General features: G+C 31.0%; 1 pseudogene; it reads left to right on the plus strand.

Annotated features, from left to right (window-relative positions):
* Positions 1 to 2326: 2326 nt before the first annotated feature.
* On the plus strand, positions 2327 to 2695 carry LOC149171087 (heavy metal-associated isoprenylated plant protein 39 pseudogene; annotated as a pseudogene).
* The last annotated feature ends 24663 nt before the right edge of the window (positions 2696 to 27358 follow it).

Genomic DNA, 27358 nt, shown 5'->3' on the forward strand with positions numbered 1-27358 from the left:
GAGTGCTCCTTGATGTGCCATGAGTTGTGGTAGCTGCTGGATTAATCAAGGGCTGCTCCAACGTTCCACTATAACTGTTCTCCATGGGCACTGCAATTGGATTCCAGGGTCACTCTACATTCTACTTCTTTGGATTAGAGAGGCCTTTAAAGAAAGTAGGGTGGCAGAGATGAAATGCATGACATGGACTTCTAAAAGAACATAAATGTCCAACTTAATGGTATTGGTCCTGTGATTTTTGTTGGGATCTGATGAATTTTTTCTGGTTTAACGGCCAGGATTATGGGATTGTACGGATGGCTGTCTGATCATTCGAAAAATTTGGATGTATCCCCCGTTTCATCGCTTTTGTGTGGTTTCCAAGCATCCTGTAATAAAGGAGTATTATGACGATTAAAGTTGAAAGCAGCACATAAAATATTATCATTTAAAAATAGAGGTATATTTATACACACATAGACACTAGGTATCAAATTAGATAAAATGTTTTCTGTATTCAAGTTTCTGTGATCCATAATGAATTAAACAATGTTTTCATAGAAATCACTAGATATCAAACTAGATAAAACATTTCAATTTATTATATATATATATATATATATATATATATATATATATATATATATATATGTATGGATGGGATCTATATTTTAATAAACTACTATACATAAATAGACATCAAACTAAATAAACCATTTCAATTTCAATTTCAATTATATATATATATATATATATATATCTATATATATATATATATATATATATATATAAACTAATTAATTACTTATTAAACTACTTATTTTAGATTTTAATTAACTATGATAAAAATATATTCCATATTTATTTTCTTTTTTAATCTTCTATGACACATGATAGCTTAATGGATTTTTCTGATTATTAAGATATCTAATTTAAGATTAACAACCCGCTCATTGAAAACTGAGTTGACACTGGGAGCCTAGATGAACTCATCTCGACAAGAAAATCGGAGGGATAATTTTTCCCCGTGCAAGATAATAGCAGATAAAGCATAATATTTTTCGGACTAAAGCATCACACATCTTGCTCGAATTGAACCGTTCATGCATAGAGCGATAGATATTTATTGATATTCACTTAATGCATATAGTTTGTAAATTTGTCTTGAAAATGATGGAAATTTTGATAAGATTTTGATAAAATTTTGCAAAGTTTTTTGGGATTTTCGTAAATTTAGATTACATGTGTCAAACTTCAAGATTTTAGGTGTTTAGGAAGTTTTTGATGGGATTGAATCTATTTTCACCATCAAAAACATGATTCAAACACTACACCTTTTTCAATTTTCTTTTGGTCAATCACTTTTGATCGTTCACACAATTACTCATTAGACCGGGCCTCAAATAATTAAGTTAGATAATTAAATATTTAATAATAATAATAATGATAAGTATATTAATGTTAATATTAATAATAATATCTATTAAATAATTAGGTTATTTAGTAAATATTTAATAATAATAATGATAATTATATTAATTTTTATAATGTATTTTTGATAAATCACATTTCAAGTTATTAATTTCTAACAAACTAATATGATTTATCATCATGAGAAAAATCAATTATATTAATAGTAATAATAATAATTATTATTATATTAATATAATACATACCTAATAATATATTAAATTAACTTAAATAATTAAATATTTTAAAATTTATAAATAAAGAAAATTATATATATATATAATATGAGTTGTTTTTAAGGCTAATTTTTTTAAAAAATTTCTGATTTATTTTCCAATCTAATTTATCTAAAAGTTAACAAGAATGCATTGAAATCGCAAATTAAATTTAATGAGTAAACTCAAAAAAATAACAACATAAAACCATAAGATAATTATTCAATATAAAATAATATTAAAAATATATATAGTTTGGACCAGAAAACTATCAATTCTCTTTTGCTATCTATCTTTCAAATGAGTATTTTCTTGCCATTGACTTTTTTGGTTGGCTTTCGAGCTTTGAACTTACCGGGATGTACACTAATATGCAGGTGAGGACTTTGACCAAAAGATAATGGAATATTTCATCAAATTGATCAAGAAAAAGTACAAATAAGATATTAGTAAGGATAGCAGAAGTGAAATAAGACATTCAATGTGTTCCTTGTAATATAGATATAAAAAAAAGTAATTGCACAATGATCCAGTCCAAAAAAACAAAGATTTCCACAAACCAATTAACTCAGAAAAATTCAACAACTCCAATTTAATAATCCTATTGGCCTCTCTTTGTACCTTCAGGGACAATTGCTAGTCTATATATGCCCATGATTTTGCAAAAAATCGTGTTGAAAGTGGAGCTAAATTGCAAAAAATGAAAACAGAGAGCCATAATGACAGTTGCAGGGATTCAAGGTGAAGTCACCGCTTATTTCTTATGTATGCTTACCCGATCTTTGAGGGTTGCAATGCTTTGTGCTCAATTCTAGCAGGTCCGCGGATCCATTGCAGGTGTGGTCTATGTGGCGGTTGATAACACGAACAAGAAGATGACTGTAATTGGGGATGCAGATCCGGTGTGCGTGACGGCTAGTCTCAGAAAATTCGGATTCGCTGAATTGGTGAGCGTCGGACCTTCTAAAGAACCGGAGAAGAAGCCTGATGACAAAAAGCCGCTCGAGAAGACGCAGGAGGCGTCGCAATAGAATCCGAATTATGTTAATCTTCCGACAAGCTGCCATGACTGCAGTGACGACAACCTCAACAACTGCCGCATCGTCTGAAATTCTTGATGCATCTTTTTAGTCAATAATTGTCTTCTGTGACTTAGTAGTACTCATCTGATTTGCTTGTGCACATCACCTTGAATTTGCCTTCACTTTGTATGGATAGCACTCACTAAGTTTTGTCATTTCTATTTCGGAGAAAAATGAATCAGATCAAGGATATATGCATATGGATTTGTGGCCTGTGGTTTCAGCTATTTGAAGGAGTCCGGTGTCCGTTGTCAGGAATCATCAATTTTTTGTTAGGAGTTTTGCAAAATATTGTCGGTGTTTAGGGTTGTTGGCGGGTAAAGAATTGGAGTTGCTGAAGTCTTCATCTCTCATCTATAAAAGATAAGGTTCTTGAAGGGCTCTGAGGGATGTTTGGTTATGTTTGGGATGAAGTTAAATTTTGTTTCGTTAATTAAAATGTTGTAAAAAGTTGAAATTTATTTGGTTAATTAAAATGTTGTAAGAAGTTTAATTGTATTTTGAGATAATTTTCAGAGGAGAAAAACATTTTCTTTTCATTAATAATTTAAAAAGAGAGTACATATTCTGAGATATATCTCATAAATTTATCATATCTCAATTGTAATTTAAATATGTTTGTTCCTGATTTTGTATCTTCTCTGTATTTCCAATTCCATACATATGTTAAAGTTTTATTTTAAGAGCATTTATATGTGTTGTCTATATCCCCTAGAACTCTATACATCCAATATAAAATAACATAGGTGTTACAGCTATACCCACCATTTGTTTGACTTGTGGATTTTATCAAATTCAAAAAATTTCACCAAAAATAAATTTCTTTGATCAAATTGGATGTGCTTTCTATGCAAAATTTATGCATCCAATATTCATGAGAACATTTTGAATGTAGGTAACAAAGAAGAACTTACCCAACTCTTTAGAAATACCTCTCTTAGAAAGGAGATCAACAACCTAATTTTGTTCTTTATGTATGTGGTGGAAGATTTTGTTCCTTGTATATGTGGTGAAATGAAATGTTCTAGAAAGTCTTTACCAAGGTGATAAGTGGATTGAACTACAAAAAGTCCTTAACTTGATCAATGATGCTCTTTGCATCATCATAGACATGCAAATCCTCCAACCCCAACCATTTAGGAAATAAGAGAATACCCCAAAGTGCTATAACTTTTGCCCTGTTGTTTGTGCCATTTCCACTCTCCAAAAATGATAATATTTGCCCCTTTCCAAAACAATAAACCTTGGAAAAACATTCTCAAGGAAGATCATCTTAGGGATTCTTATACTTGATCTCCCTCTTATACTTGATCCTCCCCATTTGAAATTATTATTTGTAAAGGTAATATTTATTGTTCCGTATCCATTTTACATAGAAATTTAAAAGAAATTTGTAAAAATTTATAAAAATATGAAAAAAATAATTTATCATTATTAATAATAAGAATAATAATATAAATTATTAAAAATAATAATATAATTTGATTGTTAAAATCTATAAAAACATAAATATTGTATTTTTTGAAAAAAAAAACAATTACTCTGGACCATTAAGCACACAATACTAATATTCAATGTTAAAAAGTATTTCAGTAATGATTTTTATAGATACTTTGATTTGAATTGTTTTTTCGGTTTTTGGTCTGAACTCAAAAGAAATAAGGAAACGTTGAATTATATCATCTCAGGTAAAAATCCAAAAGCCAAAATCTCTAACTTTTGACTATTGTAAATATTTTCCTGTTTTGAAGGAAAAAATCCACACCCTTGAGAGCAAAAAATTGTGGCACCACTTTTAAAGAATTATTAAATATTTTTTATTTTTATTTTCCTGTTTTGAAGGAAAAAATCCACACCCTTGGGAGCAAAAAATTGTGGCACCACTTTTAAAGAATTATTAAATATTTTTTATTTTTATTTTAATAGCATTCAATTGTCTGACGCAGTTGGTCTGGGAGACCTGACAATTGTTTTGGGTGGAGGATCATTGTCAAATTCAGATACGGTACATGACTGATTCGGTCCTCTGGACGTTTTCTCCGAATTCTTAGGTTTTCTGTCGAGTGATGATTACTTTTCCGAGTTTGAATAAATGCTGTTTTATGACATCCAAATATCATAAAATCAATCTTTATCAAATCAAATCATGTACCCCATGGTGTTGTAAAACTATACAATTATACTCTGTGATTATTGGAATAGGTTAAGTGGGTTTAATGATTAGAATGTGTAATGTTTTAAGTATATATATATATATATGAATAAGTTTAGAGGTTTATTTTGTTGCTGAATGTGAAGGGGATATGAAAATATATTTATTTTTTTAAAACAAAAATAAAATATTTTTTAAATAAAAAAGTAGTGTTTGTTATAATAAAATAAATATATATATATATATATCACCCATATTTTGTTAGTTGCTTATATGATTTAATATAATTTTATGTAAAGTAATTGGAAGTAAAAAAATATGTGAGTATGATTTTTAACACTTTGTCACATACCCGTGTCTAAAATATATATATATATATATATATATTTTTTTATATATCCATAAACGTATGCGTCATGGCCTGTCTAATACATCTTACCTCCGCAGACTTGATTTCACATGGAGATATAAATTATTACATAACATCATACAAACATTATATACGAAGTAATTGCCGTTGACATGGTTACGCATGGATATGAATATATAAATGATTCGCACATATGGCTATGCAGTGAATATTTACACCGCTGTCTTATTTTACACATGGATTAGTACGTAAATTACTCACATGATTATGTAATGAATGCGAATACATGTATATAGTGCAATCTTTGGCTATCGGCTGTTATGGTTAATGTATTATTGAGCTCTCATGACTTGCACCCTTAGGACCGACGAGGACTAAGGATGGTTGATTGAATATTTGGTATGTTTGATTAACATTATGGCAAGCTTCCGTATGTTCCTCGGCATTGCCAATTTAGCAACCCGGGAATGGCCACCGGCATGCACCGCAGCGACGGATGTACGCAGCATTCATACTGCTGGACTGATCACGTGAAGGGAGATGGGTTGCATTTAAGTCTCCAGCTAACCCTTGCCGCCTTATTCGAGGATGGCCGGATGACATCCGAGGGCGGAGACGCCTCCAGGTGTCCTCCCAAGGTAATGAAGTATATGTTTACTTTTCTCGATTATTCTCATTATTTTCGCAGCTCGGTGCTCTCGACTGTTCTCATTATTTCTTGCAGCTCGGCGACTTCTGTTCATTCTCTGCGTCACTGGTTCTAGCCTACGCGCCATGGAAAGTTCTTCTTGCGCCAATGCTCATACCTCCCCCGAGCAAGCATTCTGACGTCGAGCATCTACTCTGCTGAGCATACATATTCTGTCGAAACTGCCGAGGTAAGAAACAGTGAGTGACCACCGACTCTTTTCTGATGTGCTTCCTTTGCTCTGTTTTCACTTTGGTCTCTTGCTTCCAAATTATTGCATGTGTTTTCTTATGAGGTGATACTCACAATTGCTTGTTATGGTTTGTATATCCAGCAGCTTCCGGCTCTGGTTCGATGCGGCTACAGGGGTCCTCCTTTGAGGCTATGGCGCTCCCGGCCTCACGACAGGTGTGCCCCTTCCAATTTTATGGTGCGGTTCTGATGCAAACCTATGTTTCTTTGTTTTAAATTGTCGGCAGAGGGTTCCTCTGCGCCTAGCCGTAGCCAACCTTAACCTTACTATGGTTGGACGCAGGTGGCTACGGAAGGCTGTTCTCCGTCTTGTTCAGTGACCACCTTGTGTCGGTTACGGGTTCCGCCAAACCCTAGCGCAGAGACTGTCTCCGCGACTCCGTTATTGTAATTTGACTGTTTATTGTTGCTTGTCAATAGCATTCCGGCCACGGCCCCTTTGGATGTGGATAATGGGCACAACCCCCTTTGTTTTTTTTTAAACGAATGGCTACAGCCGTATGGCTTTTGTCAATTAGTAATACATCTGTATACTGTTTCTTGCTCGTTATCAGTTTGTTTGGACCAAAGATGGTATGGGTCTTTCGACCCGGATGCTGAATATTTGTTTTATTTACTATATACTCTGGTATTACAAGTTCTGTTCAGTATACGGTGTAATCTCGCACTGCGAGTTCTGTTTCATATTACACTATGGTTATTTAAATTGCGATGGGGCTTTTTATGTATATAACTTAGCATATAATTGTAATCTCTGTTTACTGTTCTATCATGGTTATTTTACGACTATTCCACAAACAGGTAAGCGGCTCGGTTGCCCGGCCCTATGCTTACTCTGTAAAGGAACGAGTCAAGGATTTAGCTCGTACCCGCGAGCCCAAGCGTGGCCTTCCCGGCTTCAATGTTTGGTTATTCCGCCTGTTTCCATCAACCTCGTGGATGGTGGTGTTACACGGCTTGGATTATCTATTGTTTAGATTCTGTGTGTTAACAATTTGAGTACCGGGACTCTCCTTTGAGATTGCATGTTATATAATGAGTTATTGTTCGCTGTGTAAATTGTTTCTTTAATTGTTTCTCATTACAGAGTTAACCCGCACCGCGGGTGTTACACGATGCAATCATTTTAAGAATACATTGCTACTCATAGGGTTTATTATGCCAATCCGGCAATAAGCCGAACCGGTTGTTCTGTTGTTTTATATGTATATAAGTAACCCTTTAATCTTTTAGTTTGACCGACTTCTGTCCGCGTTAGCTGTTCAGAACAGTTAACGCCGCTAACCATGCTGAACCACCAGCATCCATTATACTTGCTCGGTTACCTCAACAGCAAGATACAGGATTCCTAGGCTTATAAGCCTGGTTTCCGTCCAGTACAGGACGCAGGTTTCTCAACTTATAAACAGACATATACAGACTCGCTCTTGTATTATCAGACAGTAGTAGCGGTAATTTCCAAATAACAGAAAACACATAAGCCTTACAGATACTTCAAGGTTTAACACAAGTGACTTACAGGTACTTGCAGAAAATAAATTAGAGTTCAGTTTTACTTACCTGGTCTCTACCAGCCTTAAGTCCTTAGTATTTCACCTGCAAATTAATGCATATCGATTTAACCGCCCATCCATGAGACTCGTCTTTCGAGACCAGAGCCTCCCCCCTAGCTTTCGCTTGCCGGATCTCTATCCTCAGCAAGGTTGCACTGTGTGCTCGACTATCTGGTCCTCCCCAGACTTAGTCTTTTCATTACTTTCTTTTTCTGCCTGTCACTACAGCGCAGATTTTTTGCCAACCCCCCTCCCTTTTCCCTGGGAACTTTCCAGTTAGGGAGGGTGGTTACAGTCAGTTCCAATAACCGACTTGCCAACTCCCTCCCAGGAGTTGCCAACACAATCATGAGCATTCTTTATTAGACACTTCAATGCATTTGTAAAATAAAAGAAATACTCATAAGATCCTCTTTTTTTTTTAAAAAGAAAAAAGAACAAATAATAAAATAGTCTTGCAATGTCATTTTAACTCAGTCTTTTACCATGGTGAAATTTAAATATTTACATTCTCTCGGGGTCATCACACACTTGATACCAATTTAATATATATTTATATATATTAAGAGCATGTGTTTCCTCCTAAGAGGTCACAGGGTCAAAACCAAAGGGGGTAGAGTATGTATGCCTTCATAGATTTAGCAGTCAAAATCACTGCACGGAGGTGGGTCCCTTGTCCCACAAACAAGGAGGTCTCATGCACCAATTTGGTGTCTGGCTTGGCTGTGACCTTAAAAATGGATATTATTTTTATTATTATTATGAAAAAAGGTTACAAAAAATCTTTTAAGTTGTATAGAATGATTATGAATAAAATATTTTAATATAAATTAATATTGATTTATAATTAAAAATATCTTAATAACAAAAAAACAGTTTAATGTGTGCTTATAAAATGGGTCAATGCACATGTTATGTAATCTCTATAACATTAAAAAAATACAATTTAAATAACAAAAAATGATATATTGTAGTTTTTACTCTAAAATAAATTTGCACCCAAAGAAATTTGATACTTCTCAGCTCATGTAAGATCTGTGGTTAAAATAGATCTATTCTCTTATCAAATCAAATCATACACACATACTGTTTTAAAATTAAAAAAAAAATATTTCAATAAATTAAACAAGTTTATATATATATATAATAATTTGAATTTATCTGTAATGAATAGGTTTAATAATTAAAATTAACATATTAATGTTAATAAATATTTATAAAGTGTTGGTTTAAACAAACTCAGTTAAGTGTTAAATAATGTTAATGTTAAATAAATAAATTTTGTGAAATCATAATATTAAGAAATTAAATAATTAAATAATTACCGATGGATAGAATAGAAAAAAATCGCGAGAAAGTAATATTCTTTAAAAGGTCCTTGTGTTATTTTATAACAAAATGGAGAAAAATCAAATCTCACACATAGTCTTAAAATTATACAAAAATATTTATTTCAATAAATTATATATAATTATATATATATAAATATAAATAAATCCTTAATAATAATTTGAATTTATCTGTAATGAATGAGTTTACTAATTAAAATTAACACATTAATGTTAATAAATATTTACAAAGTGTTGGTTTAAACAAACTCAGTTAAGTGAATAATATTAATGTTAAATAAATAAATATTGTGAAATCATAATATTAAATAATTTTACCAATGGATAGAACCAAAAAAAAATCGCGAGAAAGTAATATCCCTCCAATCGCGAGAAAGTAATATCCCTCCTTGTGTTATTTTATAACAAAATGGAGAAAAATCAAATCACACACATACTGTCTTAAAATTATATAAAAAAAATATTGCCATGAATTAAACCAGTTTAATAATTTATATATATATATCTATCTATTTATCTATATATATATATAATAAAATCTTTAATAATAATTTGAATTTATCTGTAATGAATGAGTTTAATAACTAAAATAAACACCTTAATGTTTATAAATATTTACAAAGTGTTGGTTTAAACAAACTCAGGTAAGTGTTAAATAATATTAATGTTAAATAAATAAATTTTGTGAAATCATAATATTAAGAAATTAAATAATTACCGATGGATAGAATAAAAAATATTTACAAAGTGTTGGTTTAAACAAACTCAGGTAAGTGTTAAATAATATTAATGTTAAATAAATAAATTTTGTGAATTCATAATATTAAGAAATTAAATAATTACCAATGGATAGAATAAAATAAAAATCGCGACAAAGTAATTCTTTAAAGGTCCTTGTGTTATTTTATAACAAAAATAGAGAAATAACAAAATGGAGAAAAAAAGGCATGTCATCTCCTAATTACAAATTGGGGAAAAAATGATTTTCCATATAATAAGCCATCTCATCTTTTTATAATTAAATGGAATGTTATAAATAAAAAAATAAAAACATATTTGTATTTAAAATATATGTTAACGGTTATTAAAAATATTAAATTTGATATTTAAACATTTTAACAAAATGTAAGAATCAAGTTTTGGGAAATTTTTTCAATATTGATTGTTACATTAGACATTTTTTCTTATTTTAAAGAGTGTTGAATAAGTTCAAATTATTATAGACTAGGATAATGTAATACTTCTCTGGGTAAATAAAAAATTTTCATTAAAAAAGCAATTAATAGCCTTGGGGAGAGAATGAAAAGAAAAGATTTCATATTTGAAAATGTTTTTGAAAAAACAAAGATTTTATATTTGAAAATATTTTTGAAAAATATTTACGGGCTAGTGGTTACCTGTCTAAGTTTTCTCTTTGGAAAACCTTGAGAAAAAAGGAAAAGGGCAAACCAAGAGGGTAGAGAGAATGGAATGAGAACGTCGCTGGTGGGCAAACATGGAATAAAATTAAGTCCTTGAGCTGGTTGGCCAGTGAGACTTCTTAAAGGAAATGTGACTGAAGCTCGTTGGGACTAGGTATTCTAGCGTAACGAAATCAGTTTCCTAATATGAAATCAGCTCGAGGGGAGCACTAGAAGAGTAGTTGGTTCTCATAAGTTTGGAACACCATTCCAATCCCCGTGATTCCGTGGTTGGTGATATGAACACACAGATAAGTATAATTTAATGTTTTTTTTGGTAATTGTTGGAAAAGTGAATGGAAAATGGAATCACGAACAATGGCATAATACAGTGTATGTTGTAGTAAGTAGAGTCTGGTATGGAAGAATATTTGTGTTGATTTACTTTAGAGGAAGACAAGCTCGGTTGGTGATTTGAACACACATATAAGTAATTTAATGTTTTTTTTGGTAATTGTTGGAAAAGTGAATGGAAAATGGAATCATGAACAATGGCATAATACAGTCTATGTTGTAGTATGTAGAGTCTGGTATAGAATAGTATTTGTGTTGATAAACTTTAGAGGAAGAAAAGCTTGCTATTAGAGTATTTATTTTATTTCTAAATGCTGTGAAATGAACCAAAAAATATTGTTGTTAATTTTTTACTTTTGTTTATTAAATACACTGATAAAAATTATTGTTAGTATTATATCTATATTTATGAAAATATATCTGATACTTGTGTTTGCTAGTAGATATGAACATGAATTATTAGTGGATATATATTTTGTACTGGTGAACTAAATTGTTTGTAACAACACCTAACTTAAGTAGATTGTTAACGTAGGAGTTGGTCATGTTAGGACTCTGAGAATTACTAAAGGGAATTTTAGTCCTAGAATAATGAAGAAAAGTTACATTCGAGCATCGGGGACACTACAACAAAACCCTGTGATTAGCATCCATTTTTTCTTCATTTTTTGCGTCTAGAGCCCATTTTTGGTGCTATTTGTGTCCATTTATCAAATATGGTGCAAAACTTGATGCAAAGTTTGCACCGAGTTTTTCACCAAGTCTTACACCAAGTTTAGCACCAGGTATTGTAATAGGTTTTGCATCAGGTTTTACACCAGGTTTTACGCTAGGTTTTATGCCAAGTTTTGTGCCATCCTTTGCACCATGTTTTGCATCAAGTTTGGCACCTAATTTTGTTTCGCCAACTTTTGTATCATTTATTGCATCCACTTTTTGCGCCTACACTTGCATTACCTTTTTCATCATCTCTTGCATCCTCTTTTGCATCATTTTTTGCATCCATTTTTACATCATTTTTTGCATCCCCTTTGCGTCAAGATTTGCATCAGGTTTTGTGTCTCATATTGCATCTACTTTTGCATCAACTTTTGCATCATATTTTTCATCCATTGTTGCACCCATGTTTACGTCCACTTTTGCATCTTATTTTTCATCTTCATTTGCTTCTTTTTTTGCATCTATCATTACATCCACTTTTGTTGTGACACTATTTGTACCATGTTTTGTACTTACTGTTGTACCCATGTTTGCTTCCAATTTTGCATCCACTTTTGCATCAAAATATTGCATCTATTTTTGCATCCACTTTTGTGTTGGGTTTTGCATCTCATTTTGTATATTCTTTTGCATCTACTTCCATTGCATCCATATTTTTCATCCAATTTTGTTTCTGTTGTTGCACCCATGTTTGCATCCACTTTTGCATCCCTTATTGCATCTTGTCTTGCATCCAAGTTTGCATCTTTTTTTGTGTTTTTTTATTACATCCACTTTTGTTGTGCCATATCTTGTGCCTATCATTGAAACCCACATTTTCTTCCAATTTTGCATCCACATTTGCATCCTCTTTTGTGTCCAAGTTTGCATCAAATAATTTTTATGTTTTTTGCATCCCATTTTGCATCTACTTTTACATCCACTTCTGATGCGTCCAATTTTGAATCTAATTTTTTGTCCACTATTGCACCCATGTTTGGTCCATGTTTACATCCATTTTTTAATCCAATTTTTCCTCCTTTTTGCATCCAAGTTTGTGTCTTTTTTTTTGTTCATTGTTGTATCCCCATTTATTTCACAACAATGCATGCTAACTTTTATGCCTACTATTACACCCATGTTTTCTTCCACTTTTTCATCCATGTTTGCATTAACTATTGCATCTACTTTTTCATCCACTTTTGTGTCAATTTTTCTGTCTTGTTTTGCATCTACTTATGTTGTGTTCACTCTTCATCCAATTTTATGTCTATTGTTGCCCCCATTTTTTTTTGACTTTTGCATCCATTTTCCAACACATTTTTTTTTTGCATTGATGATATTTATTATGACATTAACAATTATGAACAACTGATGACAATGTCAATAATTATGACGATGATGATAATGACATGAATTGTGATTATTATGATAATCAAAGTGATGATAAAGATGATGGGGGTTATAATGACAATGATGATGATGACAATGTGATGGCGATGCTAATGACCTTGGACAATCTTCCCAATTTTTAAATGTTGTCATGGTCATAATCATAATCATTATCTTTAGAGTCATCTTCCAAGTCATCATCATTTGATCATCATTATCATTATTTTCATCTTGGTCATAATCAACAACAATAGTGGCATGAATGATGATTATGATGTTCATGACGAAGTTGACAACAATGATGATAGAAATTACATTAATTATGATGATGGGGATGATGAGAATTATAATGATGATGATAATGATAGTGATGATGATGATCATCGATCATCTCTAAAAAATAAAGTTGTCATTTCTCTTGCATATATCATGTGTCCTAACAACCCTTTTTGAGCACTCGTAATATTTTTTGGGTTGATGATATTTCTTACGACACCTATAATTATGAAAAATTGACGAAAATGTCCATAATCATGATGATGATGATGATGACGACATGAATGGTGATTATGACGATAATGCAATGATGAGATTGATGGTGGTGATGATGATTATAATGGAGATGACGACACTCCCTCTAAACTAGGGAGATATTCATAATGAGACAAAAAAGTACTCTCAAGTTGAAATATTCATGTAAGAAGGGATCTAGATTGATAAGCATCAACGATGATTTACATCATCATAGCCAACATTGTCAAAATAGAAAGGCCTTGACTAACAAGTTATATCTCTCCATTAGATCATAGCACAATGTTAGGAGGCATAAATTTGGACACCACTACCTCTTTAGGCACTTACCGCACTAGGATGTTCATCAGGCATGTCCTCGCATGATCATTTCCTAATCCACTATCATAATATTTGACATCAGGAAATGTCGATCCTCATGACTATTCTTATCTTGGATTAATTTACTTGACTTATGGCGGTTAGTCCTAGTCAAAGCACAAATTCTCAAAGAATATTGGTCCCAGATGTTTATCTAATCCACCATTCTCCCTCTTGGTGTCTTTAGTAGGCTTACGACTATTAGTCTCGGCCATAGTACATGACAAATGGATAATATGGTGTCAATGCTCACTCCCTCTCAACCAGGAAGGAGACAACCACAAGCATAAGCATTTCTCAAGAATACCCATCATTTTCATAGTGAATAACATCATTAATTTGTTTTCATCACATGACGCCTTTATGATTGAGCATTCATAGATTTGTGGCAAAATATTTCCCCTTTTGTCATTTTTGATGAAAGAAATCAAAAAGTGAAAGCCAAAATCATTAAAGATACACTATAATGATTTATCTAAGTCTAAACTCTAAGGTTAAAGTGAAACTTTATGTAAATATTATATCTATGAGTTGTTCAAAACTTATGAAAACCTTATTCCCTAAGTCCTATATATAAGAAAAATCAAAAGAAATAAAAATAAGGCCCAATGAATGGTAACTCATGTATTCACACCCTCTTTGGAAAACATATGAATATATACACTCCTAGTCACACTTGATCATATGTTTGTGATGGTTAAATCATGAAGTCCTCTTTTCCCATTTCATTTTCACTTCATCATTTAAGAACCTAATTGAGGATCTAGGGAATTTTCTTGCCTAAGGGTTTCATGTCTACTCTTGGTTTACTTATGTCACACTACGGTCAATCATGTGACGGAATGAAATACTTAAGTTTGTGGAGTTATTAGAATAGTGTATTAAGTTAGTCACCACACACACATGTATTACATGTCATTGATCCACATGTGTGGGTTGGAGACTCATTGCTTGAGAACTTTAATGGATACTACTTTAGGGCCTTGATGGTATCTTACAAAATCTCTTGGTAAACATTGTGATTCATCCTTTCTTTTCCTCAAGACACTTGATAATATTGAGGTCACTCTCGATAATCCACGCAGATGGGGAGTATAAATTACTTGTGCTGGAAATAGAATTGAGAAATAGAGGTTTTCCATTTGTGATATTGGAGTCATAGACATTGGATACATGGTAGTAGTCCTAGATGTCAATTAACTAAAATTATATTGTCATAATGTGAAAAGAGGTAAACATATTGGTAACCTTGATGTCCTGATCATTCCAAATAATATCCATTCCACCCAAGTATATCTAATCATCAATCACTACTACTTGGAAATTCCTCCCCCATTTTCTATTTATATGAGGGAGAACCTCACTTAATATTTTTATTTCTTATATCAACATTATTGATAGGTGCTTTGCGTACCATTTTTATTTTAGGAGTATTTGTTTTCCTTTACTATTGAGGTCCCTCATGTTCCATGAGACTATTTTCATGGAGAATTTACACAGAAAGGAAGTATAATGTGACTAAAAAAACATGTTCCAAGATTTAAGTTATTGGACAATGCCACTTCATGACTCCTATATTTCCTTAACCTGGGACTGAATGGTGAACTTGATAGCCTTAAGGGAAATTAACCAATGAATATCTCAAAAAGAGGTGACTTTTGAATTTATCACATACAAGTTAATATACTAAAAAAAATATCCATAAAAATTTCATCAATCAATGAATCTTTAAAAAAAATATTCAAAACAATTTCATCAAGCAATGAAGCAATACATTATAAATTACAATCTATAAACCTTTTGGGAACTTTTTGCTAAACCATGTTCAAAACCAACATATTTAATATTAATATTTAACAATAATATGGAAAATAATACATTTTCATAAATTAAATAACATGTTATCAATCCTAAGAAATGTCACTAACATAAAACTAAAAAGCATGCAACTAATGGGAGTGACCACTCAAGGCTACCATAAGACAATTAATCTATTAAGGCAAGGATTAATGGGGAAAGAAATCTACAAAGGACAAAGGCAAACCTATTTTAACTTTATTGTTTTATTAGGTGCAAGTTGAACATCTCAAGATATAATGAAGAGAATAATTAATTTTATTGCATTAAGAAAACCCAAGCACATTCTATAACTTAGCAAGGAAGAGATGTATAATACCCATCTCAGCGACACAACACATGGCATTAAGTTACTTTTTATACATAATTTAAACTTATATCATAAAATCACAAATTTAGCATGAATGGATGTTTAAAATCCATTTTTATAAAAAGAAAATATAATTTTTGTTATTAAAAAAAACCAGAAACTAAATATATTTTTTTAGAAAATAAAAAAATACTAAACTGAATATATATTAAAAAAAAAAAAACTAAACTTAAGAATATATATATATAGATATATATATATATATATATATATATATATATATATATATATATATATATATAAAATTTAAAATATTTTTTAGAATTTTTTTAAACACGTCCCTCCATTCTAAGAAGCAAAAATAATAATAGAAATAAGGACGGACCGAAAATATTCCTTTCCTTGGTAAGTGGTTCCCACCATTTATTCCACTCACTCGAGTTATTTCATAAAACAGAGATAAGTGTTATTTCACACTCTTTTGGAAAAGCCTATTGAGCTTCTCTTATGATATATCTATTCCTTGATGGAGTCCTTGATATATTGATCAATTTTTGATTCCTTGATTAATTAGAGCAAAGAAAACATGAGTACTCTTAATTCCAAGTTCAATGCCTCTAATGGTGGACACAAGGCAAGGGAGGGGTTGCTATCGTGGTCATAACTCCAAGTTCATTGTCTTTGATGGTGGACGAGGCAAGGGAGGGGGTTGCGGTCATGGTCGTGGTCGTGGAGTTTTCTCTTTTACATTATATTTAGGGAGTTCAAAGCAATTTGAATGGAATCATTGTCGTCACTAGGTATAATGGATTAAGTGTGATAATGGATAAAATGCAGTAGTTATTTGTGAGCATTTGTTCTCGAACGAACATTAGGATCCATCTTATTATAGAGAAAAGTACATGCATTAAAAACAACTCAATATTTCATGTGACATTCATATTGTATGCAACTTATTTTTCATTAAAAACAATTTACTTTTTCATGTGAATTCCTTTTTTGTTAAAATTTCTTCTATTTCTAATCTGAATTACAATTGTAATTTGAAATAAAGCTTCAAGTAAATATTAATTTACCAATTCTGCATGGAAATCATAAGAAACATTCACAATATAATATGAAGAACAAATGGGTACCTACTTCATATGGATTAAAAAATGCTTCTACTACTTAATGGAATTACAAGTGTAATATTAGTTGGATCTCCAATATATCTTAAGCCATATTTTCATTTTATTTTTAGTACTATTAAATGTTATTATGTCCTACCTCATTTTATTGTTAGCATTGTAATAAAAATATGCATTTTGCTATAGAATTAGTACTAACATGTAATATTGATTTTTTTTCCAGAAGGCTATAGGTAATGACCACGAAGATGATGATATAGACTATGTTTAGATTACATCATATATTAGAGATGATGATGATGAGGATGGCGATGGCATTGGTGATGATTATGTGGATGATATTATCAGGATGGTCAGGATGATGATCATGGAAATGATCATGAGGATGAGATTGACTATGATTTTTGTGGTGCTAGCTAGCCATGCATTATTTTTTATATTTAGTTGGATGTCTTAATATGGTAATCATACATTTGAATTTTAGTTTATTTGAATAATGATTATGATACTATAGGTACTATCTTGTTACCTTATGAATATGTTGAAAATTGTTTACAATTTTTTTATGAAGAATTATTGTGTATGATGAGATTCCTATTTTTTTATGGATGTTGTGAATTTACTTTGGCATAATGATATCTATGAAACATTTTTATTTGGTAATCTTACATTGACTTTTAGTTGATTTGATTAAATATGATGATGATATTATCATTGTTATCTTGTTATTTTATGTATATATTGAAAATTATCAACATTATTTTAATGGACAATTATTATGTATGATGATATTACTATCTTTTGATGGATGTTGTGAATTTACCTTAGAATAATGGTGTTCATGAAATATTTTGATATGATAATCGCACATTTGAATCTTAGTTGATTTGATTAAATATGATGAGGATATTATTAGTATTATCTTGATACTTTATATATGTGTTGAAACCTGTCAATGCTTTTTTATGGAGAATGATTATGTATGATGATATTACTATTTTTGGATGTAATGTTGTGAATTTACCTTGGAATAATGATATCTGCGATAAATGTTGACTTAGTAGTAATATATTTATATTGAAAATTGTCAATGATATTTTAATGGAGAATTGTTATATATGAGGATACTGCTATATTTTTTATGAATGTTGTCAATTACCCCTAAATTTGTTTACAAATACTAAGTTATGAATTTGAATTGTGATATGTTCTTAAATGTGTTATACATGAAAATACCACCTAATCATCTTGGAGGAGAATACTATGCTGTTGGTTGAAATACCCCTTTCTCCTAAACTATATAAGCCTATAATACAAGTTATGTACCATGAGGACCACAATATCCTAGTCTATAACAAGTTGTCCCCTTCATCTAACTTTTGTTACCAAAATTCTCACATTAGAGGAATTTTCAACTCAAAAAATAACCACCTAAGAAAAAATTAAGAAACTAATAAAATAATGCCATGTAGACAATTTTTTAATATATCATTTTTATTATTCTTTTACTAAAATTACCCAAATAAATGTCACATTTATCAAAATAATTGTATATGTATTTTATACTTAATTTAATATATTAGCACAAGATTTAATAAAATTTAAATTAAAAAAGTAAATTTAAATTAAAAAAACAAATTCAAAATTTAAAGGAAATTTAAATTTAAATTTAAATTACCCAAATAAATGTCACTTTTATAAAAAATAACCATCTACATGTATTTTATATTGAAATTAATTTATTAACACAAGATTTAAGAAAATTTAAATTTAAAAGGAAAATTTAAAATATAAATTTAAGTTAAATTTAAATTTAAGTTACTTAAATAAATGCACTTTTATCAAAATAACCATATATTTATATTTTACATTTAAATTAAATTTAGGATTTAGGATTTTATATTTAAATTTATTTATTTAACATGCCATGATTTACCCTTCATTAAAAATATTCTCGATATTCTAACTTTTATAGATTAAGATATTAATTTTATTTTTAATATTTAATATAGTTTTGGGTCACTTGGGCACCATTCACAGTTAAATTAGGTAAGTTATATTATTAAAAAAAATCCACTGCCTAGTCACACATGTATGTCTTTTAAATTTTAAAGGATTTTGATTGGCTTACACATTATGAGATGGAAATTCAATGTTAACATTTTAAAATGAAAATTCAAGCTCGAGTTAATTAGAATTTGACACTCTTGTTCACTTTCAGAAACTCATATGGTGGAATGTGATCTCTTTATCCTCATCTTTAGATTTTTCCTAAAAATTAAAAGCATACAAAAGTGGGAAAGAGCCATAAAGCATGGGGAAGCTTTTTCCTAAGCACAAAAGCATCTAAAAAGTGGAAAATGCCATTTTTATATGAGGAAACATTATTCACCCAAAAGCTTTTGCCAAAATTGAACTAACGAGGAATTTGGGAAATCTTCATAGCCTTCACTTTCCTATATATTGGAAACTTGGCCATTGAGGAAATGGTGGGAATTCGTGTATTGCCACGCTGCTGAGATCTATCTTGAGAGGGATGGTTTTGGAACTAGGAGTTGGGGGAGGTGTTGTTGCAACTGCATTTGATGGTTGTAAGTTTCCTCCAACTCCTTTATTAATATAGATTAGTTGTTCTTCCTTCCATATGCTACTATCCATTCTTTACTTATCCTATTTAACTAATGAATGTATGGGATTTTGGTTTATATTTATTTATTCAATAATATTTATATGTTTATGATAGTTTCAATTATCAAGATATTATGTTGTGAAGTTTTCTTTGTTCTCTATCTTGTGTGTAGGACCAAGATTTGGAGCTATCTAGGAGCGCTTCCCAGCTACACTAAAAACTCCAACAAGACCTGCATGCAAGGACTCACATGAATTCATTCTTCTTTTCTTAATCTATACTCTACATCTTGATCTACTAAGAATCCTGAGCCTTAGAACAACCTTTCTCTTAATCAATCTATCTTAGGTTTCTGGGATAAACTGAGAGGGTTTTATGTTCATCTAACTGTGCATTAAATCCTACAACAAAATGATATTTAGAAACTGTAATATATTTCACTATATAATAAAATCAGGAAAATGGAAGTAAAAGTAAAACTTTAAACAAGAAGCCAAAAGTGGATGTAACCATCGATGCAACATTGGGAGTAGAATTGGATGTTAAACTAGCCATCAAAACAAGATGCAAACAATGAGACAAAAAGGGTTTTAAAGTAGAATTAAAAAAGGGTGAAAAACTAGACAGAAAGAAGGGAACAAAATAGGGCATACAAAAAGATACCAAATTGGGCGCAAACAAGGATGCAAAAATGGACACCAAAATGAGGATGCAAAGAATGGTGTAAAATTAGGATGCAAAATTGGGTGCACAAAGGATGTAAGAAAAGACACAAAATAAGAAGAAAAATGGGACTAAAAAAGGGTGAAACTAATGATGCCAAAAATGATGCATAATTAGATGAAAATTCAAACTAAAATCTAGGTGCAAAATGAGATGCAAATGTGGACACAAAATGTGGCAGAAAAAAGGATGCAAATTTGGATGCCAAAAAGGATGCAAAATTAGAAACCAAAAATGATTCAAAATTGGACATAAAAAATGGTGAAAAATTGGACACAAATGTAGAAAAAATGGTGCGAGAATGGGCATAAAAATGGATCAAATTTGGATGCAACATTGGATGCAAAATGAGGTGCAACAAATGATTCAAAACCTGGTGCAAAAACAAATGCAAAAGTAGACGAAAAAATGGCTCAAAATTGAACATAACATTAGACACAAAATGGGATTCAAAGGTGTACGCAACACATGGTCCAACATAGGGTGAAAATTTAGATGCTCAAAAGGATGAAAAATTGGATGCAAGAAATGTTGTTAAAAATGATGCTAAATTGGATGCAACAAATGATGCAAAATTAGCTGCAAAATAGGATGAAAAAAAGGGAGACAAATGAAACGAAAAAGTGGATGAAAAAACTGGTGCAAAAATGGATGAAAAATTTGGCACTAAATCAGATTTAACATATGGTGCAAAATTAGATGCAAAAAATGGTGTAAAAAAAGGCAAAAAAATTGGTGCAAAAATAGATGTAAAAATAACCTATCTAGCTTATAGGCCTAATTAACTCTTCATTAATAACACATTATCCTCTTAAAATCTTACATGAATTAAATAATTTAAATGTAAAATAGACAAAAATTATAAAATATTACAATGTGTTAAAAACAAATCATTATAATAAATTATTGGGGAAACAAAAATTAATAACAAAAGCTCATACTATTAAGAAAGTATGTATAATAAGAAGTATAAGCATGTATAATAAATAAAATTATAAATGAACTTTAATATATCATAATTATAAAAATATAAAAAGATTTAATGTAATTTAAACACCTTCTTTAGAAGCCCCCTAAAAAACTTTGCTTAATACACTATCTAGCTTATAGGCCTAATCAGTAATAACGCATTATCCTCTTAATATATTGCATGAATTAAATATATTAAATGAAAAATAGACAAAAATATAAAAACAAATCATTTGTTAAATTATTAAGTAATCAAGAAATTAATAAAAACTCAAGCAATTAATAAAATATATAATTAATAATAAAATAAAATAAAATATATAATAAGAGCATTCATGTATAATAAATTAGTTATTAATAAAAATTGCAAAAATTTCAAAAGTATAAGAATTTTAAAATATCAAGAGTATAAGAATATTAAAAGATTAAATAAATTTAAAACAAAAATCATAATATTTCAAAACGATAAAAGATTAAAAGAAATATAAACAAAATCATAAAATATTTCAAGTAGTAAAAGCAATCTTTATAATAAATTATTTAGAAAATAAAAAAATTAATAATAAAAAACTCAATCATATTTACTCGGTATAAAAGAATATTCATGTATAATAAGCATGTATGGTTATTATACATAACTTTATTTATTTTATAATAAATAAAGTTAGTAATAGTTATAATAAACATATATGGTTATTATAAATAAATAAAGTTATTAATAAAAATTTCATAAATTTCAAAAGTATAAGAATTTAAAAAAATATCAAGAATATAAGAATATTAAAAATTGTATAAATTTAAACCAATATCATAATACTTCAAGATTAAAAGAAATATAAACAAAATCATAAAATATTTCATGTAGTAAAACAAATCTTTATAATAAATTATTTAGAAAATAAAAATTAATAATAAAAAACTCAATACTTGGTTAAAAAGAATATTCACGTATAATAAACATGTATGGTTATTATACATGTTTATTAATTAAAATACTTGTTAAACAAGAAAATAATTATATTCATGTATAATAAATACAAATTAAAATAACTTTAGTTTATCAAAAAATTTCAAAAATATTATAACATTGAAATCATCCTAATATTTTAATTCAATTACCCTAAAAACCTTGTAACAAATTAATATTATCATAATTACCATAAGTTACAAATAATTAAAACAAAATCATCATTTATAAACAAAAATCTTATTACAAAAACTATTCACTTAAAAGAAAATTAATATATAACTATAATAATTATCCATAAATAATAAATAATAAATAAAATTAAAAAAGAACCTTAATAGAATATATATTAGAAAGGTTATAAATAATCCGGCATGAAACTGGTCGGTTCTCAATCTTGACAGTTCATCCTCAAACCCTATTTATGAACACATTTTCTCTCTCTCCTTTGTAATCAAGTCCTGATGATGAGTCTTGGTCTAGACTCGAAACGTCGACAAGAAAAATGAAAACTGTGGATTATCCGAGTTCAGATTATAAAAAACCGAACCACAGAAATCTGCAATCCATTATAATAAGTACAAAATTAGAAGCAAAAAATAGCATAAGACTAGATGCAAAAACTGGCACAAACTCGATGCAAAAAAGGCATTAAATTAGATGCAAAAGATGGTGTAAACTCATTGCAAATTATGACACAAAAATAGAAGCAAAGAATGGCACAAAACATGAAGCAAAAAATGGCACAAAACTAGAAGCAAAACCTGTTGTAAAACCAAATACAAATCTTGGTGCAAAATATGATGCAAAATTTGGCGTAAAATAATGATGAAAAATTTGGCGCAAAAAGGGACGCTTTAAAAATTGTACAATAGAGCCAGATTTAGCGCCAGGCTGCTCATCCCAATGGAGAGAAAAATACACTAAAATCTGGTGCTAAATCTGGTGTAAATTGCCTGTTTTGTTGTAGTGGGACTCACACAATATCAATAGCCGAGCCGTGGGTAGAATGATAACTAGAAGACCAAATTAAGTTGCAGGTTGGTTTCTCTGTGTCAGGGAGAGAACCCTACAGAGAAACAGTCCCGAAAAATCCTGGGTAACTCAAAGAAGTCAAGGACTGGGTCGGGCTATGTGCTACAAATTGTAGGAAAAACTCTGCAATCAATTAACATAAAAACCTTGGTGCATAAAAATCAAGCTTCATTGTAAAATCGTTCAATTGTAGGTAAACTAAGTACAATGCAAACTAACTTGATAACCAAAAATCTATAACTCATCTCAGGCAAGCTGGCAATGTCTGTCAAGCATTTTCGGCTTTGCATAGCAGAAATAATTAGAGAAATCTTAGTACACAAGTGAAATAAGGAAGCATAGTACATAACTTAATGCACGTGTATATAATACTCTGAAAAACAAACCATATTATGGGCAAGCGAAAAGGAGAAACATCTCACTTAATTTAACATAGGAATATATATGAATATACTGAATACCCAGAAAATTAACTGAAGTATGGCGAAACAGAAGATGACCCAGATCTTATATACAGTACAAATGTAAATACAAAACTTCCAAAACAACCATCATGAAATATAGTTCAAAGAGGAGGAGTTTCAACTCTGAAGCTTAATGTTTTAGATTTAAAAAAAAAAGAGAATTAAAATTTGAGCCAGTACATCTATAGATTTCGATGTCAGTTTCCGCAAGCCAGATAACAAAATATCTCAATGGTGGACAAGTAATTATGCTGAAGAAATGATTAAGACTGCACCTGGAGTACTGAAGAACATCTAAAGAAATTCATGTGTGTGGAAACCCTCCATTCCCATCCGCAATGTCCTGAAAACCCCAAAGACAGGATGTTGTGGTTTGAACTATGTGGAAGAACAAACTAATTAAACACTTCAAATTATATACAAAAACCATTAATTACATGTGGGGATACGCTGCGCAAACATACTCCTTTCGCACCAAAAGAATGGGAAAATACCTGCACAACAATGTGGAGCATAAAACTTTATTAGGCTAAGAAAACATCTCCGCAGCTAGGAAAAAAATTCAAAACTATTAACAACCCTTGTCATTTCCAACTTACCATGGCGAGCGGCATGAAGACATAGACCCCTGTGGGCAACTAGTTAGCTGACAAAACCTCAAGGCGGAGAAGGGTCACTAAAAGCCCGAACAATAGGAAAGATTGAAACTCTAACTCTATAGCAGAGGGAGGTAGAGTGCTCATCGAAGGCATTAAATGAGTTTCCAAATGGTGTGGGAGGCAGAGGAAATTGCTCTCTACCCACCGAGAATTTATCCCCACTATCGACACATTCCCAAATCCACTGCAACGTTGATCACATACGAATCCCAAGAATTGCATCCATCATTGACTGGTTGCTAACCCCTCAGTGAAGAAAGACCCAGGTGGCAGGTGTGCATGTGCAATTAGAAGTTTCGTGAGAGATGGGGTACAATTAACCCCTGACCAATTTATTTTCCTCCAACATTAAACATTAGATTATGCATATAATTGTATAAAAACATCTAACTATGAACTAGGAATACGATAGTGTAAAAGACATTAAATATGAACTTCACATACAATGTCATAAAATATTAAATATGGAAAATATAAGAGTGGGTTCAAAACTTACCAATGATTATGCATATTGGTAGAAAATGTCTACATGGTAAATGGTTATGTGTAGAAGTAATTTTTTTTTTATAGTTATGATGGGGGAAATGTTACAGGTGGTATAAGAGCTCAAGGTTCTACACTGAGGGCCTGGTTGGAATGCAATCAAATCTGTGTTTTGTTTTTTCATAGAGTTAGAGAGAGAGGAAAACTTACTTTGAGAAGGAGAGGTGGAACCACTTCTAAACCATCAGCAAGGCCCAGTGCTAATCCTAAGATGACACCGGTGGCAGGAACTAATCCTGCGCTATGGATTCAATTGGAGAATGAATCTCATAACAGGGTTGCCACAATGATGGAAACAATCCAACAACTTCAATTGGAAATGGAAACCCTTTGGACTGAAAATGAACGCTTGGTACGGGAACAAGAATGCATTATTAAAATCTTGACAAGTAGACAAAACCATCAGAACTCAAAACCAACCTCTAACAATGGAAATCAGGAAAAATCACACCGAAGGAGAGAATACACCATATCAGAAGGAAGTCAAACACAAGAATCTGAAGGGAATAAGAAAACATAAGGAAAATAGTTTGAAGACACTTCAGATAGTGGTGGACGCAAAAAGACAAAGAAACAGAAAGTAGAATTGCAAGGCGAATTCAAGAAGATTCAGCCTCCAATTTATGATGGGGAAGCTGAGGAATCAACAGAATCTTGGTTGATAAATATAAATAAGTATTTCCAAATTTATGACTATGATGAAAATTTAACAACTCGATTAGCTATTTATCAATTGCGAGATAAGGCTAGCTTGTGGTACGAGAAAGTGAAAGCAGTGCACGTTGTTGACAAGCAGTCAATTACTTAGCAAGCATTCCAGAAACACTTCAGAAATAAATATCTAATAGGGAAATTTTATGATGACAAAGCTAAAGAATTTCATGAACTAAGGTTGGGTCAATTGAGTATGGATGAGTATGTCACTAAATTTACCTCCCTATTACGCTATGTACTGTATTACGAGAGGAGAAAGCCAAGCTGCAAAGGTTCATCAGTAGTTTTCGATACATATGAAATAACATCTCGAGTTTGATTATCCGAAAACTATGGATGATTCTATAAGAAAAACGTGAATCTTCTATGGGCAGATGCAGAAAAATTATAATGGTAAGAAGTGGATTGGAAATAAAGGTCAAAAGACTGTACATAATAGTAGGAATTTCAGACCAGGTAATTCTAGGAGCAGTTTAAAAGGGCAGCAAGGAAAAAATATGGAGAAAGTTCCACCGAAATTTTGATCTCAGAATGAAAGAAGAGCAATGGACCCATCTACTAAATCTGAAGGAAATCAAGGAAAAAAATCACCCCTGCAGTGTTGGGGTTGTGGAGGAATGCATTACGTTAAGAATTTCCCTCGCTATGGAAGATTGGAACCAGTAACTAATATACATGAGTCTTCAATAGTGAGCGAGGTGGCGATGAGCATGTGCAAGGTTAATGTAGCCTTGGAAGACCGTCAGGCAGATTATCAGCCCAACATGATCGAAATAGAAGGTAAGATGTCTAGACATATTGTTTCAATTTTGATATATCTAGCTGACAATTTAAGTTACACGAGTCTTAGAATGGTAGAACGGTGTCAATTACAAACTCAAAAATTTAAAACCCCTTGGTTAGTTCAACTAGCCAGAGTAGCCAAGAGACGAGTGGGGTCTAAAGTAGAATACTGCTCCATCGACATAGTAAACCAAAATATTAAGGTGAATTTGAATGCTTTTCCTTTGCGATATTATGACATTTTAATAGGAATAGATTGGAAGGAGGCTCAATGGTCTTTGGTAAACTGCAAATAGAAAACTGTGAGTTATTTGAAAGGAGCAGGTATTAGGTGTGAATTGCAAGGGATTAATAGATCGGTACAATTAAGACCAATCAATGCTTCTTAGCTGGGAAAGAATTTATGAAATGGTTGTCACATTTATGCAGTTCAAGTGGGGTTATGGTCAAATTAATGCAACAACAGTAGATCAAATGTTATGAAACCAGCTAACAAAAGATAGAAAAGATATATGAACACCTTATAAATAAGCCTCTTCGAGGGGGGAACCTCCTTTACATTACACAAATGAACAATTCTTGGATGATTCAAATGACTAAACCTCCCTTCTATATATAAGAGTCTAAGGGGTCATAATATAATCAAGCCAACATACAGTAATAACATAAGGGAACAAAAATAACAACAGTAGGTTTCTATGGGGCATACTAATAACAATATGGGGACAA

Source organism: Pinus tabuliformis, chromosome 4_2 (genome assembly GCF_031772625.1).
Source record: "Pinus tabuliformis cultivar Carrire ecotype Pingquan chromosome 4_2, CPIR1, whole genome shotgun sequence".
Taxonomy (NCBI): domain Eukaryota; kingdom Viridiplantae; phylum Streptophyta; class Pinopsida; order Pinales; family Pinaceae; genus Pinus; species Pinus tabuliformis.